The sequence below is a fragment of the Papio anubis genome, chromosome 6 (genome assembly GCF_008728515.1).
Source record: "Papio anubis isolate 15944 chromosome 6, Panubis1.0, whole genome shotgun sequence".
In the NCBI taxonomy this organism is placed as follows: domain Eukaryota; kingdom Metazoa; phylum Chordata; class Mammalia; order Primates; family Cercopithecidae; genus Papio; species Papio anubis.
Genome location: NC_044981.1, coordinates 23260050 through 23281186, shown reverse-complemented (window position 1 = coordinate 23281186; position 21137 = coordinate 23260050).

The following is a 21137-nucleotide window of genomic DNA, read 5'->3' as shown; positions in this document are numbered from 1 at the left end:
TCTGCAGAATTGTTGTAAAAGACACTAATAAAATAAAATAGGATGTTGCTTTATATTTGCCTGTGTTACCACACGAAGTACTTATATAGGTAGAATAGAGGTTCTATAAAGTAAACTCATAACTAAAATTGAATTCTTTGGGGAAATCTGCCACTTTTTATTTACAGGTCTATAAGCCTAGCAGATAAAAGTAACTAAGAGAAAATATTGCAAAGATATTTCATATCACCTTACAATCAAGGTCCCTAAATGATCTGTAAGCATTTCCATCCCATAAACCTGTCTGGGAATCATTGTTGACTTGAGTATGTGGAATTAATCTCCTCATCAGCAATGACCTAAACCTACTTGCAGAATAACATAAACCTGGGATATAGACCTAGTCTTTAGCTGGGTTATGGTTATATTATGACACACCAAAATATTCTTGACTGCAAAATAACAGAATAATTACTTTAGAAATTTGCTATATTAAAAACAATTAAATCTGGCATTTAAAATTGTGAGAGAGATCTCAGAGCAATATTAAAATCTGAATTAGATTTTTTTTAAAGTATGGAAAGTTTCTTCTAACAAGAGTCAAGCAGTTTAAACATTTTGAAAGAAATGACTGAATCAGTTTTTGGATATTCTAAGCTATTTCCATTCCATCTAAGTCAGCTTTTTGGATAATCTATGCTATTTTCATTCCATCAGAAAGCATTCAAACAAATAAAAACAACTTTGCTAGGCTATCAAGAATTTGGAAATTAGAAAACTTGTATATATTATATATACTGCACAAATATGCTGTACTGTGTCATTTATTCACGTACTACTCAGATGAGGTGTTACATTAGGTGGGAGATGACCACATGATGCGTGCTGCCAACTCCTCAAACTTAAATCCTCCAGAGCTGATCTGTTCTACACTCTTCATAAACCTGCCCCACCCACAGTCTTTCCACCTCAGTTGATGGCAGCTCCATCTTTCCAGTCGTTCAGGCCAATCATCTTGAAGTTATTCTTTGCTTCATTATTTCCCTCACCCCATATATCCAATGTGTCAGCAAATTCTGCTTACCTTTAGAATAGAACCACAATGTGCCACCACCTTATCTCTCCCCTGAAACATAATACAATAGCTTTTTCCCAGGCTTCTTGCCTTCCTCTTCCAACCCCCAGCAAAAGGTAGAAAACTTCTTTCCACACAATAGTGGGAGTGATCTTTTACAAAGCCTCTGTCAGATCATGTCTCTCCTCTGCTTAAATTCCTCTAGTGACTCCCCATCTCACTCAGATGGAGAAGTCGATGAACTGGCCCCTCTTTATCTCTCTGATGCCATCACCTTCTCTCCACCAGGTCTATCCAGTCCACTGTGGTGTTCTTACTCTGTGTCATGTGCTCTCTGGCCTCAGGGCCGCTTCACCAGCTGCTTCCTTCCCCTCAGATATCCCATGGTTAAATCGTTCATCCTTGGTTCAACTGTTACCTTCTTCTTATAGTTGATGCTGAGAGACTTTTTTTTTTTTTTTTTGAGACGGAGTCTCTCTCCTCACCCAGGCTGGAGAGCAGTGGCAAGATCTCAGCTCACTGCAAGCTCTGCCTCCCGGGTTTACGCCATTCTCCTGCCTCAGCCTCCCGAGTAGCTGGGACTACAGGCACCCGCCACCATGCCTAGCTAATTTTGTGTATTTTTAGTAGAGACCGGGTTTCACCTTGTTAGCCAAGATGGTCTCCATCTCCTGACCTCATGATCCGCCTGCCTCCCAAAGTGCTGGGATTACAGGTTGTGAGCCACTGCCCCAGCCCAGAGAGTCATTATTTTAAATACAATGTAACTCCTAATCCTCCTGCTTGGTCTCCCTTTCAGTGCTCTCCTTTTGAGATCTTCTTATCTTTTCAAGCACTTATCACCTTCAAACATACTCTGTTTGTTTGTTGTATTTACTGATCATTATCTTTTTCTTCTCTCTGGAATGTAAGCCTCCTGAAGGCACAGATTTTTTAAAAATTTTACTTATTCTAAGTGTTTAAAACTGTATCATATACATAGTTTAAGTATTCAATAAACTCTTATTAAATGATGAAATGAATACTGAAAGTATATAAATCTAAGAACTGCTCAAAAAACAATTGATGTTGTTGACCATTATCTCACTGTAACCTGACTCGAAACAAAGAAACATCATATACTTATAGATCTGACCAGAAACTTGGAATTCTGAAGATGTTTTCCAATGTATTTTCTCAGTAGAGTGCATAAAAATATTATGAAGATGGCCAGATGCAGTGGCTCACACCTGTAATCCCAGCACTTTGGGATGCTGAGGCGGGCGGATCACAAGATCAGGAGTTCAAGACCAACCTGGCCAATATGGTGAAACCCCATCTCTACTAAAAATACAAAAATTAGCTGGGCGTGGTGGGGCCGCCTGTAGTCCCAGCTACTCAGGAGGCTGAGGCAGGAGAATTGCTTGAACACGGGAGGCGGAAGTTGCAGTGAGCCGAGATCGCACCACTGTGCTCCAGCCTAGGCAACAGAGCAAGACTCTGTCTCAGAGGAAAAAAAAAAAAAAATTATGAAGACAATAAATTGATTCGGCCAGATAAAGACAATGAGGCCAATGAGGTTAACAAAAGTGTACACAGGTCAATGTACCTGCAGTCGTGCAACCGGAAGAAACTCCAGGTGTCCTGACTCCTCGTTCTTTTATGTTTTCACTGGAGAAGTAGTAACCAGAATGTGGTTATTTTGATCTGTACCTCAGATTTTATTTTAGCACAGGTCTGATCTTGAGGTAGGCGTCCAATGAACACGTGATCATCTTTCTATGATAGGTGCCAGGCGAGGTGTCAGAGCCCCAGCATCGAGAAACAGTTGAGTCACAGGTTGGTAAGAATGTATTGATAACAGTATAGGATTGAAAAAGAAAAGTTTATTAGAAAGCAAGAATGCCACAAAAGTGCAGTGGGGAGCCTCAATGAGAGAGGACTGAGCTCATGGAGGTGGATTTTTTTCTTATTGGTATTTATGGACCTTAAAATGGAGCTGATGGATAATTTGCATAATAAATTATTACATTTGTAGACATTTCGGTGCTATAATGTCAGCAAGAATTGCAAAATGAGTTTTGGCATGGAATTCTGGAGGTGTTACTTATAAAAGCTGAAAGAGGCCTGGAACCAGGTGCCGACTTAAGATACTAGGGAAGTTTAATTACTTCTAAAGTCTCCATGATGGACTGGTTGTCAGCAGGTGGTCTTTGCTCCCTCTAAATTCTTCATATAAGGAGTTGAGGTGTCTCTGCGACCTGTTCAATGGTCACCAGGTGATTTTCACTCTCCTCAACAGCTAGCATTATATTTCATCCAACTATTCAAGTTCAAAATCCAGCTACTCTTGTGTTCCTCTTTCATCCACATACTCTCTACCACTACCACTTACCCCCACCACACACACACAAACGTTTAATCAGTAAAGTCCTATTAGTATCTACTAAATTTATTTTGATTGCATTTTTCTCACCTCTTTTCAATTTCTCTAATTCAGAAAACAGGCATGTCTCTTCTAACTCTCTAAAAAAAACTTCTCGCTCTTTTCTCCTTCCTTCCTGTTAGAATAAAGGAGCTGTATATATTTTTTCCAATTCAGGATAACTTCCTCTGTGTACAAGATGGGTTACACCCCTATTTCTAAGCACCTTTCCCTAGTGTATATCCCTTCTTCTTCCCAGTATCGTTTTCTCTCCGCTGATCCTTCCCATTGGCTTTTAAACTTGTGTCAATTCTTCCTTTATTACAAGATAAAATAAAGTAAAATAAAATATACACTCCTTTTGAAGCTACATCCTTTTCTATTTACTGCCTTATCTTTTTTCTTGACAAAGTTGTTTATACACTGTAACCACATTTTATCACTTTCCATTCTTTTCTGAACCATCTCCAATCTGGCTTCTGCCCTAATCTCTCCAGTAAAGCAGCTTCTGCTACTTTTCACTCACAATTTTTGCATCAAATTTGAACGAGTATTTTCCATTTTTCAACTTAGTGGATTTCTTAAAACTTTGGTTAAACATTGAAGAGATACAAAAAAAATGTATAAAGGCGATTTAATACCAGTGTATCCAACACACAGCTTAAAAAAATAAATTTCTACCATGACATTTGAAATCCCCATGACTTCTCCCTCTGTCCACTCCTTTTCAAACTTTCCTCAGGTGCATTTTCAAAATATAAAATAAAATATATCAAAGCAGGAAACCCAGTAAATATTAATTTATAAAGGCTTATTTTCATTGGACCGCTATAAAGAATTTCTTGTTTTTGATGATCATTTTAAATTAAGTAATTGTATAGTGTTTTTATTTTTAAAACACTTTGATCAATAATATGTCTGTATGCTTTTGAATTAAATAATAATTAGTGTTGCAAAAGCTTCAAAATATGTATTCTTATTGGCTGCTACTGTGCAACAAGTATTTTATTTAAAAATCTATCTAGTTAACTTTGAATGAACCTGTTCTCAGGCCAGATGACAAATAAGGAGTTTCTTAATATATTAATAAGGGACCACTCTCAAGAAAACAATTTCCATTCTTCCTATTTTTAGAATACAGTTTTCCCTGATGATACTGAAATTCTGGCTTAATTTTATTTCAAAACCATTTATATCCCATTCTGTTTGTTTGTTACCAGATACTGAAATTCTGGCTTAATTTTATTTCAAAACCATTTATATCCCATTCTGTTTGTATGTTACCAAACATCTGGGATAAAAAAATGGAAAAAAAACCCCATATTTTTTCTTGAATTCAGAAAATTATCACTTTATAAATCAAATTGTCAAATAAAATGCACAGGATTTCGCAATGTATTTGGTAGGTTTTGTAGAAATTGTTGCCTTGGAAAGAAATAGCAAGGCAATTGTGATGATTAATTGTATGTGTCAACTTGACTGGGCCAGAGAGTGCCCAGATATTTGGTTAAACATTATTCTCAGTGTGTCTGAGAGGATGTTTCTGGATGAGATAAACATTAGAATCAGTAGACTGAGTAAAGCAAATTGCCTTCCTTGGTGTGGGTAGGTGTCATTCAATCCATTGAGGGCCTGAATATAATAAAATGCTAAGTAAGAAAAAATTCTCTCTGCCTGTCTTTGAGCTGGGATATTTATATTCTCCTGCCTTCAGCCTCAGACTAAGACTATAACGTGTCTCCCATATCTCAGATCTTCTGACTTCTCCCATGTCTCAGGTCTTTTGACTTGGAGTGGAACTGCCATTGGCTCTCCTGGGTCTGAATTTCTCAGCCTTCATAATTGTGTAAGCCTATTCCTCACAGTAAATCTTTTATATACTTATATACAGTATATCCTATTGACTCTGTTTCTCTGGAGAATCCTGAGTAATACAACAATGCACAGAAAAGTTATATAGTTTAGTACATTAATCAGGTTTTCCTAGATTATTCTATACTAACAAAGGTTATTTCTATGGTAAAAAAGACTTCAAAATCTTAATCATTTACAACAATAATAGTTTGTTTGTTTATTTATTTATTTATTTTACCACAGTTCCTATCCATGATGGCTTAATGGAAGCTCCGCTCCACAAATTCTCCATTTTGAATCCTGGCACCTACCAGGTCATGCTGGCCTCATGGGAAAATAAAGAATCTATGTAGTTACTCTTCAGGCTTCTGCGAGAAAGTGATATATGTCAGGTTCATTCACATTCATTGACCAAAGCAAGTCACATGGCCAAGATTGACTTCCATGTTTCAGGGAGGTATAATTCTCTCATAAGAAGGGGTAGTAAATAATAGAAAACAATAAGGAAATCTTATAAACCTAACCTAATATAGAAGATTATGGTTAGTGCTTCATTTGCATAAGGGGATTTGGAGTCAGTGTCTTCCCTTGAGGCTGAATCAGAGAAGTGGATTCAAATGATAGTGTAGTTTCTAATAGTTAACTCGTTATTAATAAGTAATGTTTGTTTAATGTGAGTTGGCCTTGTGCTAGTGAATTCCACTTTGTGTCAGTACTTCTAATAAATATGTTTCTATTTTATAGATGAGGACATTGTGGCTTAGAAATATTAAGTCAATTGTCTAAGCAAATATAGAAAATGAGTGATAGAGTTTGAGATTACACCCAGGAAACCTATTAGCAGAGGCTATTTTTTAAACTTGTATGAACCTTGGCAAGTCATATAAACAAAAAAATAAGGGAGTTAAGCTAGATAATTTTTTAAGTTCTAAAAACTATATTCCTGGCACACTAATACATATATTTTTATTTTTTGAGACAGAGTCTTGCTTTGTCACCCAGGCTGGAGTGCAGTGGCATAATCTCGGCTCACAGCAACCTCCATCTCCCAGGTTCAAATGATTCTCCTGCCTCAGCCTCTCAAGTAGCTGGGATTACAAATGCCCGCCACCATGCCCAGCTAATTTTTGTATTTTTAGTAGAGACGGGGTTTCACCATGCTATCCAGGCTGGTCATGAACTCCTGACCTCAGGTGGTCCGCCCACCTCAGCCTCCCAAATTGCTGGAATTACAGGTGTGAACCACCGCGCTGGCCCATAATACATACTTTTTAAGTAAATGAATTTTGAGTTTATATGTTAAATACATCTCTAATTAATTATAAAAACAAAAGCCTCTCTTTATGTAATCTGCTATAATGCATCAGAAAGATGCTTTATGTAATCTGCTATGATGCTCAGAAAGAAACTTAATAGGAATTTGTGAGAAAGCATAAAGATTTACTAGGTTTAGTGCATCTTTTATAAATGTCAAACCCTAGCATGCTTCTAGGCAAAAGGGAGGCACCCAGTCAATCTTTATGGAATAGAATGAGTGCATGAGTTAATGAGTGAATGCATGATGGAAAAAGTGTCCCTTTTTGTGTCCCAGATCAACTTCCTGAACTCAGTAATTATCAGTGAGTTAATCACTTTTTAATGACATTATTTTTCTGATTATAGAAGTCTTCATTACTGTGTGGTTAAATATTTGTCCCTGCCCAAATCTCATGCTGAAAGGCAATCACCAGTGTTGGAAGCAGGGCCTGGTGGGAAGCATTTAGGCCAGGGCAGATCCCTAGTGGCTTGGTGGTGTCCTCGTGGTAATTAGTTGAGCACTTGTGAGATCGGGTTGTTTTAAAGTGTGTGACTCCTCCCCTCACTCTGCCTCTTGCTCCTGCTCTTGCCATGTGACAGGCCTGCTCCTGCTTCACCTTTTGCCATAAGTAAAAGCTTCTAGAGGTCTCCCCAGAAGCCTAGCAGATGCTGATGCTATGCTTCCTGTACAGCCTACAGAACAATGGACCAACCAAGCCTTTTTTCTTTATAAATTACCCTGTCTCAGATTTTTTTTTAAATAGCAACACAGAAGCAGCCTAACATAATTACAATTAGTTTCTTAGGCCAAACTAACAGTATTCCATACCAATATATGTATGCTTAGAGAATACCAGAATTATTATAAATGAGAGTTTTGCCAAATGCATACATAATTACCCTTTTCTTACATCCAAGATGCATGTATTCTGCTGTGCAATATTTAGTACCATAAAATATGAATATATTGGCTGGGTGCGGTGGTTCACACCTGTAATCCCAGCACTTTGGGAGGCCGAGATGGGAAGATCACCTGAGGTCAGGAGTTCAAGACCAGCCTGTCTGACATGGCGAAACCCTGTCTCTACTAAAAATACAAAAATTAGTCAGGTGCAGTGGCATGCACCTGTAATCCCAGCTACTTGGGAGGCCGAGGTAGTCGAATTGCTTGAACCCAGGAGGCAGAGTTTGCAGTGAGCCGAGTTTGCACCATTGCACTCCAGCCTGGGCAACAAGAGTGAAACTCTGTCTCAAAAAAAAAAACAAGCAAACAAAAAACAAACAAAAAAAATGAATATATTGAAGAACTGATAGCCATCAACAGCAGTATTACTACAGTAGTCATTCTTTATCAGTTCCTAGAAAATAACTGAACACTAAGAGGCTGAGAACAGGTTGGAAAAAGAGAATCTTCCTGGAAAGCTTATTTCTGATAGCAGCAATTATTGCAAAACCAAGAGTCTGATGAGAAAATGCAAAAAACAATAAAAAAAATTTAATCTGCAAGACAGATAACATAAAATGTACATAAAATTAAAGAAAATATACTTTCTTTTATACAAATTATATGTATATATAATTTTGGTATAATTTAGGTATATCTATATTTTATATATACAAATAAATGTATTTCATATGTATATACTTTTTATATATTATAGATAAATACAAAGTATTACCATAGGAACAAACACATGAAAAATGTAATTAAAGAAAAGATAGCTCTTTATAACAGCATCTATGGCAGTTTGAATATTTGTCCCCCAAAATTCGTATGTTAAAATCTGATTGCCAAGTTGCTGATATAGGAGATGGGGCTTCTGGGAGGTGATTTGGTCATGAGGGCTGTATCCTTACCAAGGGGATTACTGCCCTTATAAAGAGATTCTAGAAAACTAACTAGTCACGTCTACCGTGTGAGGACACAGCAAGGAGGGGTTGTTTATGAGAAAGTGGGTCCTCACCACCTATCGAATCTTCCAGAACCTTAATCTTGTACTTCAGAGCCTTCAGAAGTGTGAGAAACAATTTTCTCTTGTTGTTAAGCCACCCAATGTATGGTCTTTTGTTATAGGATGCTGTCTATCCAAAGATAACAAGTATTTTGGAGTCTAACAAGAGATATAAAATACTTCTATAAATAATAAGTCATATTAAGGTATATTAAAAACATAAATGGTAGGGAAATATATTTAAGAATGAAGAAATTTGTTAAATAGGTTGGTTCGTCTGAAAGTCAGGGAAATACAAATTAAGACCAAAATTCAATGCCACTTTATACCCATTGAATTGGTAAAAATTAAAAAGTGTAACAATACAAAGTGCTGGAGACATGTGCATTCACAGGATCTTTTAAACTTGCTGGTGGGAGTCTAATATTTTGTATACACTTTGGAAAGCAATTAATGTTGTGTCCTACAATTAATTACTTATGTAATCTATAATCAATTATGCTCTTAGGCTTAAATAGAAGAGAAAATCTTGCATATGTATGGTAGGAGATAGTAATAACATTTCTATAACAGTACTGCTCAAAATAGAAAGAAATGCCAAATGTCCATCAAAATGTAAATGAATTGACTAAAATACACTAAAACAATGTGGTATTATGCTCCACCTAGACGTAACATTTCAATGACATGGCTAACCCTAGCAATATGAAATCACGTAAAAACTAAAAGCTTGAAAACATTACTTACATGAGGATACCCTGTTTCAAGCTAAAAATAAAAGCTACTGACATGACACTGTACACTCATTAGGCATATGTAAAGAAGATTTAAAAAAGATAAAATCATATTACAGGAAAGCAAGAAGCTTTTGGTCAAGATGAAAAAACAGACACTGAATGTACATTGTCTCCAAATATAACAGTAACAACTGCAAAACAAATGCACACAAAACATTATAGCGCTTCAAAGATAGTTAAAATACCAAGTCTCAGAGACAAGAAACGAATATGAACTCTACAATCATGCCATGAGTTCTACCAGATGCTTTCAAGCCATGGTGTAGGAAGGAGAAGCTCAGATAGCACTAGGTCATCTCTCCGAGTTGAGGGAAGCGAGCTGGGACTCTAGTGAGGTCAAGATGGCTTGACTTCATGGAGCAGAGTATGGACAAGAAGGGAGGTACAAGAGAAAAAGTTTCAGAAATCTAAAAAGAGATCTTTTTTGAACATTCAGCTGAGAACTGATTATCAAACACTTATGAGGAAACTACATGAACCCAGAAAAACACAAACTGAAAGGGTTTGAGAGAACAGTGCCAAGCACTGCTACCATGGAAAACCTCATAATTCAGGGGGCATTGCTCAGAGGATACAGAAGGCTCTTGCCTCACTAGTGAGGGAACGTTAGCTTTAAGAAAATGCAGCTCTGGTTTCACTTAGCAGCCCTTAAAAACAAGACCCAAAAGGATCAAATCGCTTAGAAATAACTTAAACATGTCCAAGAATAAAACTTGATAGTATGTGTAGGAATACAAAGCTAATACTCGCCCAACAGTGTAAGATCCAAAATGTCTGACATCCAATTAAAAACTACCAGACATATAAAAAAGAAGTAAAATAAAACCAAAATCATTCAATTGAAACAAACCCAGAAAAGACATTGATGGCAGAATTAGTAGACAAGGATGTGAAAACAATTATTATGACTGTATTCCATATGCTCAGGAAGATAAAGGAAAGATTAAACATATTAAGATGAGAGGAGATAAGGAAAGATAAAAAGAAAGACACTCATTAAAGTTCAGGAAATAAAAATTGCAATGTCTAAGATGAAGAGTATGTTGAATGAGAATGTGTGCAAAAAAAACTTGCAGATGAAAACATACTGAATTTGAATGCCCAGCAAAAGGTATTTCCAAAGTGAAACATATAAAGAAAAAAAAAGACTGAAAAAAATGAACAGAGCCTCTGTGATCTGTGGGAAAAATTAATGCAACTGAATATATACGAATCCCAAAAGGGGGAATGGTAGTATTTGAAAACATAATGGTCAAAAATATTCCAAATTTGGTGAAAATTATAAACCAACTGTAGTAGTTCATTTTCACGTTGCTGATAAAGACATACCTGAGACTGGCTAATGTATAAAGTAAAAGAGGTTTAATGGACTCACAGTTGCACGTGGCTGGGGAGGCCTCACAATCATGGCAGAAGGTAAAAGGCACATCTTACGTGGTGACAGAGAAGAGGAAAATGAGAGCCAAGGGAAAGGGGAAACCCCTTATAAAACCATCAGATCTCGCGAGATGTATTCACTACCGTGAGAACAGTACGGAGGAAAACCTCCCCATGATTCAAGTATCTTTCACCGGGTCCCTCCCACAATACATGGAAATTATAGGAGCTACAATTCAAGATGAGATTTGGATGTGGACACAGCAAACCCATATCACCCTCAGATCCAAAAAGCTTATCTATCCCTAGTGTACCCTTTTCCCACCCCCACAAACACTAAATATGATGCAAATTCTATCAAGAACCAATATATTCAACTTGCTTAAAATCAGAGACAATGCAACATTTTTAAAGCACTCAGTGAAAAAGATATGCTAAACACAGAAAAACATTCATGAGACTGACAGCAGACATGTTTTGGAAATATTGCAAACTAGAATGAAAACAGTGAAGTAACACCTTAAAGTACTGAAGGAAGAACTATAAGCACAGAATTCTTTTTCATTTTTTATTTTATTTTAAGTTCTGGGATACATGTGCAGAATGTGCAGGTTTGTTACATAGGTATAACTGAAGCACAAAATTATTTACCAAATGAAAATATCTTTCAAAAATAAAAATCAAACACTGTTTTAGAAATTTAAAAAACAAAGAGAATCAGAATCAGATGTGAATGAGAAGAAATGTAAAGAAAGTTCTTCAAACAGAAGGAAAGTAATACCAGAATATATCAATAATTACATTATATGTAAACAATCTAAATATACCAATAAAAAGATGGGTTAGGTGGTGGTTACGAAAAATATGACTCAACTGTATACTGTCTAGAAAGGAGTCACTTAAAATATAACATAGGTGAGCTGAAAGTAGATGCAAAAAGATATATCTTGCAAATGTTAATCAAATGAAACAGGGGTACTTATATTGATAGCAGATAAAGTGGAGTTTAGAGCATAAAAAATTGCTAGAGACAGAGAGGAACATTATATTATGATAAATGATCAACTACCAAGAAGTATAAAATAGCAGTTGTCAATGTGAATGCACCAACAGAGTTGCAAAATACGTAAAGCAAAAATTGATTGATAGAAATGAATGAAGAAATAGCTAAGTCCATAATTATAGCTGGACATTTCAATATCCCTTTCTCTAGAATAACTAGGTAGAAAATCAGCAAAAGTCTAGAAGAAATTAACACCATAAACCAGTAGTATTTAATTGACTATTATAGAACATTCCACTAAAAGAACAGTAGTATACAACTTCTTTTTTTCTTTTTTTTTTTTGTAAATAATAAACAGTTAACTCTCAGTTTTAATGGAGGAACATAAGGATAAATAAATAAGACAACAATAACAAAAATAAAAATTAGTAAATATATGTGACTTGTCAACAGATCCTGGCATTTTGTGAATTATAGAGTCTTCTTTCTTTCCTGAGGGACAAGAAGGCAGTCATTTTGAAATCCTGAAAAAAATGCATTTATGTTTCTCCATTTAATTGTATTGCTAACACCTAAGTGCATTTTTACTTATTTTTTAACTTATTTATATATATATATATATATATATATATATACACACACACACACACACACACACATTAAATTTTACTTTAAGTTCTGGGATACACGCATGAATATGCAGGTTTGTTATATAGGTATACATGTGCCATGGTGGTTTGCCGCATCTATCAACCCATCATTTGGGTTTTAAGCCCCACATGCATTAGGTATTTGTCCTAATGCTCTCCCTCCCCTTGCCCCCCACCCCCTGACAGGCCCTGGTGTGTGATGTTTCCCTCCCTGTGTCCATGTATTCTTATTGTTCATCTCCCACTTATGAGTGAGAACATGCGGTGCTTGGGTTTCTGTTCCTGTGTTAGTTTGCTGAGAATGATGGCTTCCAGCTTCATCCATGTCCCTGTAAAGGACATGATCTCATTCTTTTTTATGGCTGCATAGTATTCCATGGTATATATGTGCCACATTTTCTTTATCCAGTCTATCATTGATGGGCATTTGGGTTGGTTCCAAGTCTTTGCTATTGATACCCCTTCTTTTCAAGTGCCCATGGAAAGTGTACTAAGATGAGTTATATATTTTGGATTTCTGTACATAACAATTGTATCACTATATCAATACAATTATAGTATAATTCTGTATAGTAACAATAACCATATGTTCACCAAAATTAACAATGCAGTATGATTCACAATCAATCAAAAGTGAAATATTTAGGTGTACATTTAGCAGAACATGTATAAGATTTGTATAATAAAAATTACAAACACTGATGAAAGAAATCAAAGGAGATTTAAATAAATAGAGAGACCTATTATATTAGTGGATTAAAAGACTCAACATAATAGAGATGTTAATTTTCCTCAAATTAATATACAGCTGTAGCATAATTTTAATCAAATCCCAGGAAGATTTTTTGTAGATATAGACAATATTTTTCTAAAATTTATATGAAAAGGCAAAGGACTTAGAACAGCTAAAACCGTTTTTAAAGGGAGCAAAAAGAAGAAATCAGTCTACTCAGTTTTATGTCACATTATATAAAGGCAAAGGAATACATCCATAGATAAATGGAACAAAATAGAGAACCCATTAGAACCATGCAAATATGTCCAACTGATTTTTGACAAAGGTGCAAATGTAATTAAATCAAGGATACATAGCCTTTTCAAAAGATAGTGCTAGGGCAATTAGACATCCATGGGCAAAACATTACACTTAATGTAAGTCTCACGTTTCACAAAATTTACTTCAAAAAGGATCACAGAAAAAAATATAAAATGTAAAACTATAAAACTTTAGGAAAAAACACAGATAATTTTTAGGATTCAATGTTAGGCAAGGAATTCTTAGATTTGACACCAAAATCATATAAAAGTGAAAGAAATGACAAATTGAATATCAAAATTTACAGACTTTTGCCCTGGAAAACAGACTTTGAAGAAAATAAAAATACAAGAATCACACTGGGAGAAAATATTTACAAATTACATATATTACAAAAGACTAGTATCTGTAATATATAAAGATCGCTCAAAACTCAACTGCAAAAAATGAACAATCCAATTAGAAAATTTGCAAAAACATGAACAGACATCTCACCAAAGAGGTAAAATAGGTGGCAAATAAGCACAAGAAGATTGAAACAAACACTTAGCCGAGAAGACATATGGATGACAAATAAAAACATGAACATCATTTGTCATAGGGGAAAGCAAATTAAAACCACAATGACATAGCATACACATCTATTAGAATAGCTAAAATAAAAAAATTAGTGGCAACATCAAATGTGAGCAAAGATGCAAGAATCTGGATCACTAATGCATGGTCTGTGGAAGCTATTCTTTATTACTTGAAACAACATTGATGCCTTTCAATGAGTGAATGGTTAAACAAACTGCTGTACATCTGTAACATAGAATACCATTCATTATTTAAAAACTAGACTTTTGATATACACAAAAACCTGGATGAATCTCCAAATAATTATGTTGCATGAGAAAAATCAATCCCAAAAGATGATATACAGTTTGATTTATATAACAATCTTAAAATAACAGAATTATAGAAAATAACAGATTAGTGATTGCCAGTGGTTAAGGAAGGGGTAGGTGCAAAAAGAAGACGTTGTGACTACAGAAGATCAACATGAGGCTTACTTGTGCTGATGGAAATGTTCTGTATCTTGACTGTATTAGCATCTCTATCCTGGCTATAAATTTTACTATAATCTGGCAAGATGTTACCACTAGAAAAAACTGGGTGAGGGGTACAAAATATCTCTATTATATCTTATAAGTATATATAAATCTACAACATTCTAAACACAAAAAGTTTAAATAATAACAATGGTATTTAAATTACACAAAACGTAAGTAAATAGTATAAATCTTCCAATTAAAATTACAATGGTATTTAAATCAAACAAAATGTAAGTAAATAGTATAAATCTTCCAATTAAAAGAAATAGATTGTCAGGTTAGATAATATAGTGAGACCCAACTACATAGTGGTCACAAGAAATACACTTTAAATATAAAAACATAAATGAATTAACATTTTAAAATGGAAAAATATATGTCACTCTAATCCTAATCAAAGAAAGCTGAAGGGGCTATGTAATATCAGACAAAGTATTTTTCAAAGCAAAGATTAAAGATGTTTATTATATAATGATCAAAGGGTCAGCTAATCAAGAAGACATAAAAATTCTGAGTTTTTATGTAACTAATTACAGACCTTCAGAATATATAAGGCAAAAGCTGATAGAAATGCAGGAAGAGATGGGGAAATTCACAAATACTATCAAAGATTTCAATATACTTCTTTCAAGAGATTCTTGAGCAAGTTGATAGAAAATGAACAAGAACATAGATTAGAACAATAATCTGAATAAAATTACCTTAATATTTATAAAATACCCAATGACAGAAAAGTACACAGTGAATATAATATATACAAAAAATACTCTGGGTTATAGTATTTATTTAACATGATTTAGGTCATACAAGGTGTTTTCTAACCACAATGAAATCATATCAGAAATCAAAAACAGAAACATAGTGAAATATTCTCTAAATAATTAGAAACTAAAGAACGTAATGCTGAACAACTTGTGTCAACAAAGAAAGAAAAAGGGAAAATAGAACGTATTTTGAGTTGAACAAGAATGGAGACACAGTATAGCAAAATATATGCTGGTTGACATTAAGAAAATATTTAAGGGAAGTTTTATATTACAAAATGCCTATATTGAAAAGAAGACAGAGAGGTGTCCAAACCATTACCTCTGTTTCCACCTTAAGCAAATAGAACAAAACAAAGGAACAAATTAGATCTAAAGTTCTTAAAAGTGATAATAAAATATTTATTACAGAAAAAAAAATCACTCAAATAGAAGCAGAAAAACAAAAAGTTTGTTAACAGAGAAGATGGAAAAAAAATGAGAAACTTCTAGTCAGACTGATCAGGGGAAAACAATTGAAGTTATCAGTATCAGGAATGAGAGAAGTGCCATCACTTAGATTCTGCAGATATTGAAAGATTAAGGGAATATTAAGATCAATTTTATGCAAATAAACTTGAAAATATAAATGAAATGGACAAATTTCTTGAAAGATACAAACAACCAGGGCACATTTAAGATGAAACAACATGAAAAGTCCTTCATCTACTGCAGAAATTGCGTGTGTAGCTAATAGTCTTCCCACAGGAAATTCCAGGCCCAATTAGACCCAATGTTGTATTTTAGCAAATGTTTAGAGAACAAATAACATTGGCAAAACCAGAGACATTACAACAAAATTACAGTCTTGATTTTTGCAAATAAGTCACGGAGACACACACACACGCAGACAGAGTGAGAAGAGACAGAGACAGAGAGAGAGAGAGAGAAGGAGAGGGAGACAGAGAGTAATCAATCAAGTGGGGTTGACTGCAGCAATGCAAGGTTAACTGAATATTTGAAAATCAATAAAAATAATTCATTATTATTAACAGACTCAAAAAGAAAATATATGTAATCATCTCAACTGAGGAAGAAAAAGCATTTCACAAAATCCAACATTAATTCCTGATAAAAACGCATGGCAAACTAGAAATAAAAGTGAATTTCTGCTTGATAAAGAACATTTATGAGAACCCTGTAACTAAAATTATACTTAATGAAGAAATATTAAACATTTTCTCCCTAATATCAGGAATACCAATAACAACAACAACAAAAAACTTGAATTTTAAAAGCATTTAAAATAGCATCAAAAATATGCAATATATAGGAATAAACTTAAAAAAGTGTGAAAGATATATATACTGAAAACTACAAAATATTGCTGAGAAATTAAATAATTAAATAGATGGAATACTGTGTTCATAGCTGGAAAAATTCAATACTGATAGGTTTTAAATTATCCTGAAAAGAGTTCCGTGTATTAAAATATTTGAAATCAAACTATCAGCAGGGTTCTCTTTGTAGAAAATGGCAAACTGATTATAAATTTCATATGGAAATTCAAAGAACCTAGAAGAATCAAAACAACTTTTAAAAGAAAAAACATCTTCGAAAGACTAATACCTGATTTCAAGTCTTAATCAAAAGTAATCAAGGAAGTGTAGTGTTGTCATCAAGATAGACAAGTAAATCAATAGAACAGAATAGAGAGTCCCAGAAGAGATGGGCCCAGTTTATACTATAAATTGATTTCTGACAAAGGTGCAAACATAGTTCAGTGGAAAAGAACAGATTTTCAAAGAATAGTGCTGGAACAATTGGATATTCACTTGAAAAGTGAACTTTGATCTATACACCCCAGAAAAATAAATGGATCATAGACCTAAATGTTAAATTTAACCTATAAAACCTCTAGAAAAGATAAACAAAATAAAATCATTGTGACTTTATTCAAAGATTTTTTAAACATATACCAAAAGCATTATCCATAAATGAAAAATTGACTAATTGAACTTCATAAATATTAAGAACTTATACTCTTTGAAAACACTGTCAAGAAAATGAAATGGCAATCAGAGCACTGGAGAAAACATTTGCAAATAACGTGATCTGACCAGAGATTTGTAAGCAGAACATATGAAGAACTCTCAAAACTCAAAAAGAAAATAAACAGTTCAATTTTTAAAACAAGCAAAGATTTAAACAGACATTTCACCAAAGAGGATATACGAATGGCAAATAGGTAGATAAAACATATTCAACATCATTTACTTATTAAGGAAAAGCAAATTAAAACTGCAATGAAATAACATTAAACACCTATTAAAATTTGTAAATGTTAAAAAAAACTTATAGCAAAGGCTGACTAGGAAGTGTATCAGCTGGAACATTCAAACACTAATGGGACTGTAAAATGATACACATGCTTCAGGAAAGAGCTGGGCGGTTTCTTTGGATCACGAGGTCAGGAGATCGAGACCATCCTGGCTAACATGGTGAAACCCCGTCTCTACTAAAAAATACAAAAAACTAGCCGGGCGAGGTGGCGGGCGCCTGTAGTCCCAGCTACTCGGAGGCTGAGGCGGGAGAATGGCGTGACCCCGGGAGGCGGAGCTTGCAGTGAGCCGAGATCGCGCCACTGCACTCCAGCCTGGGCGACACAGCGAGACTCCGTCTCAAAAAAAAAAAAAAAAAAAAAAAATTATACCTATCATACTATTTAGCCATTCTGCTCCTGGGAAAATTCCCAAGAGAAATGAAAGCCTGTAGCCATACAAAGACTTGTACACAAATGTTCATAGAAGCTTTAGTTATATTAGCCAAAAATCTGAAGCAATTCAAATACCCACCCACAAGTGAATGGATAAATTGTGGCCTGTCCATATATTGGCATACTACTCAGTAACAAAAAGGAATGAACATTGATATACACAACAAAATGGATGAGTCCCCAAAGCATTGTTCTCAGTGAAAGAAGCCAGAGGAAAAATTCCAATATGTTTTGTTTGTTTACCTTTATACTAAACTCTAGAAAATGTGAGCTAATCTATACTGACAGAAAGTAGATCAGTTATTGCCTGAGGATCAGGGAGTGGTCCAAAAAGGAACAGGACAAAAGGATTATAAAATTACAGTGGGGCATGAGGAACTTCTGGGGATGATAGTTTGTGTTGATTATTGCACATATATTTGCATGTGTTTATATGTACACACATAAGTAAATGTCAGATTTCACTAAATTGTACACTTGAAACAAGTGCAGTTTATTGTATGTCAATTACATCTCAATAAAGCTGTTTAGAAAATGAAAGCAAGAAAAGAATAAATACACATTTTGGATGATGTTTATCCCACTACAGAGATTGAAGTATATGCACTGCAGGAAGACCTAGTGGCCAGCTGTATTTTATTGTTGAGATTTTAGCTTTTCTGTTGAGTGATGTGTTCATGGGTGTTGATTATATTATTAAAAATAAAATAAATAAAACCAGGGCAGAATAATCCAATAATGAGAATGTATTTTAAAGTAACGGTAATGTTTAATAATTCTATTTTCTATACCTCTCTTCCAAAAAGTGAATTATAATAACAATATTTTTATAGGGTCTACTCAAATGTTATTAAACATTCATGATAAATTACAGTAACAAGTTCTATAATATCTTGGAATTGAAGACTATTTCTAGTTCTAGCTCCAGTTTTGATCCAAATAAAAATAAAGATGTACCCAGTTTCCTCAAAGATATGCTTTTAAGCATTTTAGCTGTTCTACTTCAGGATGTTTTTGAATTTAATAACTCTAGTTCACAGAGAATGCCACATGAAAAATCGCTTGTTAAAATGGGTTGTAGGATGCTCTCTCTCACCTATCATTTAAGCCTTTTCATTGTGCATTTGGACATGAAACAACAATCTAGCCTGCCCAGGGTGGTTGTTACTGCCTTGACTTTGGAAAAGGTGCAAAGATGTTAGCCTTGTATTGCCTTATTTTATTTATTTGTGGTGAAGGGTGGAGTGATGTGTGGATATGATGTTTTTCCAAGGTTTCTGGCAACCATTACACCCTCTGACCATGATCTCAACTGGAGGACTTGAGCCAATTATTTCCCCACTGGTTTTTCTTCTCTAATATATGGGCTTGTAACAGGCCTTAAATCATGGTTTTGTAACGTATTTAAAGCTATGACTGTAATAGTCCTGAAAGGCTCAGCTTTTGCTAGAAAGATAATGAAATAAACTAGATAATAGCTACAGATTCTTCAAAACAGATGCTGGTGGAGGCTTTTCTCATTGCACAATTCCAGGCAGAAAACTCACATAGAATACAATCTGAAAGTTGCCCCTGGAGTTGTATAATTGTTCAGCCCTTGAAGGTGAGAAACAGATGAAGAGAACAATTTAAGATACATCAAAGTCAGTCTCTATTCTGTTGTATACATTCTTAAGTTTTGTACTCTAGAAATAAAATCAGTTGTTGGTTATATAAGGGATCATTACATAAGGTTTTGATTTTATCAGATTATTTGATTCTTTTAGTAAAATCACTTCCTAACAACTTTTAAACACACACACTTAACTTACTGTTCATACTCAAAAATACTCAAAATCTTACATAAGAAATCACATAAATAAATTTCTATTTTGTATTCATCAGGGCTATCACTTTTTCTCCCCACAGTTGTGAAAATAACACATGACTAAACAAAGCAAAACAAAAACGAAACAAAACAAACAAAAACAGCAGTTGAGAACAGAGCTTTGAGGTGGGGCACAAGAGGTTTATAATACACTCCAACTCTGCCTTCTCCCTCATCATCTATGCATATCCAGTTCATTACAGAGTCTTCAGGATGATAGCATGCCTTGATCTCCACAAAAGTCACAATGGAAGAGTGTTGGGGGAGTAAAATACAGTTTCCTCTGCTACTGCCAGCCCTGTGTCATAATTAATATCATCATTTCTCTCCTGTGCCCTTCTACTTTTTACCCACCTCCAATCAGTACTTTGGCTTTGGTTGATTTTGTGGTTGGAACATTCAGTTCAGTTTTACCTGTTAGCCTGTGGTTATTGCAAATACCAGTTTCCAGTTATTTTCAGGCATGGAACCATCAAGAATCCCTTGGTCCCTTAATGTATTTCTTCCTACTAAGGGTTATCAGGGTGATCAGATAATCACTAATGTATAAAATTCCTTACTTGCCTGTTAGTACACCAGAAGAAGCAGCCCCAAATAAGCAGGTAGTTCCTAGTTTCCTCAATTTCACTAGTGTTTTTATCTCATCTCCTTGCAGAAATTCCTCCTTCTTCCAACTTTTGCCTCAAGGAGAATCCCACTGGAATTCTGGAGGAGATCTTTCTCAAATGTAAGAGAGAAAGTAGGCCAAGTAACTGTTGTCTATGGAGATATGTCATCCAGATTCCCTTTCAGGAAAAACTTGATGCACAGCTATGAGAAGTGAGGTCAACAGGCAATCTCAACTTTAGACAGGGTTGGCTGCAACTCCAGACAGCTGCTTCATTTAAGGCCATGCACTCTCCAGGACAGCCTACTTGTGGAGACCAAGCAAGATAATAGTATAAAAGTCCAGCTATTTTGGTCTTAATGGGATCCCACATACTATTGCCTTAGACTAAGATGAATAAGGTGTGACAATGGGCACATGGCCAGAGCAATCATTGGTTCTGCCATATGCAACATCACCCGGAGTAGCCAGTTAATAAGTTCTGGAAATGGATAATGGGGATGGTTGCACAACAACGTGAATGCACTTAATACCACAAAACTGTGCAGTTAAATTGGTTATAAAGGAAAGTCTTATGTTATGTATAGTTTACCACAATGTTACAAATCAAGGACTTATGTTGGT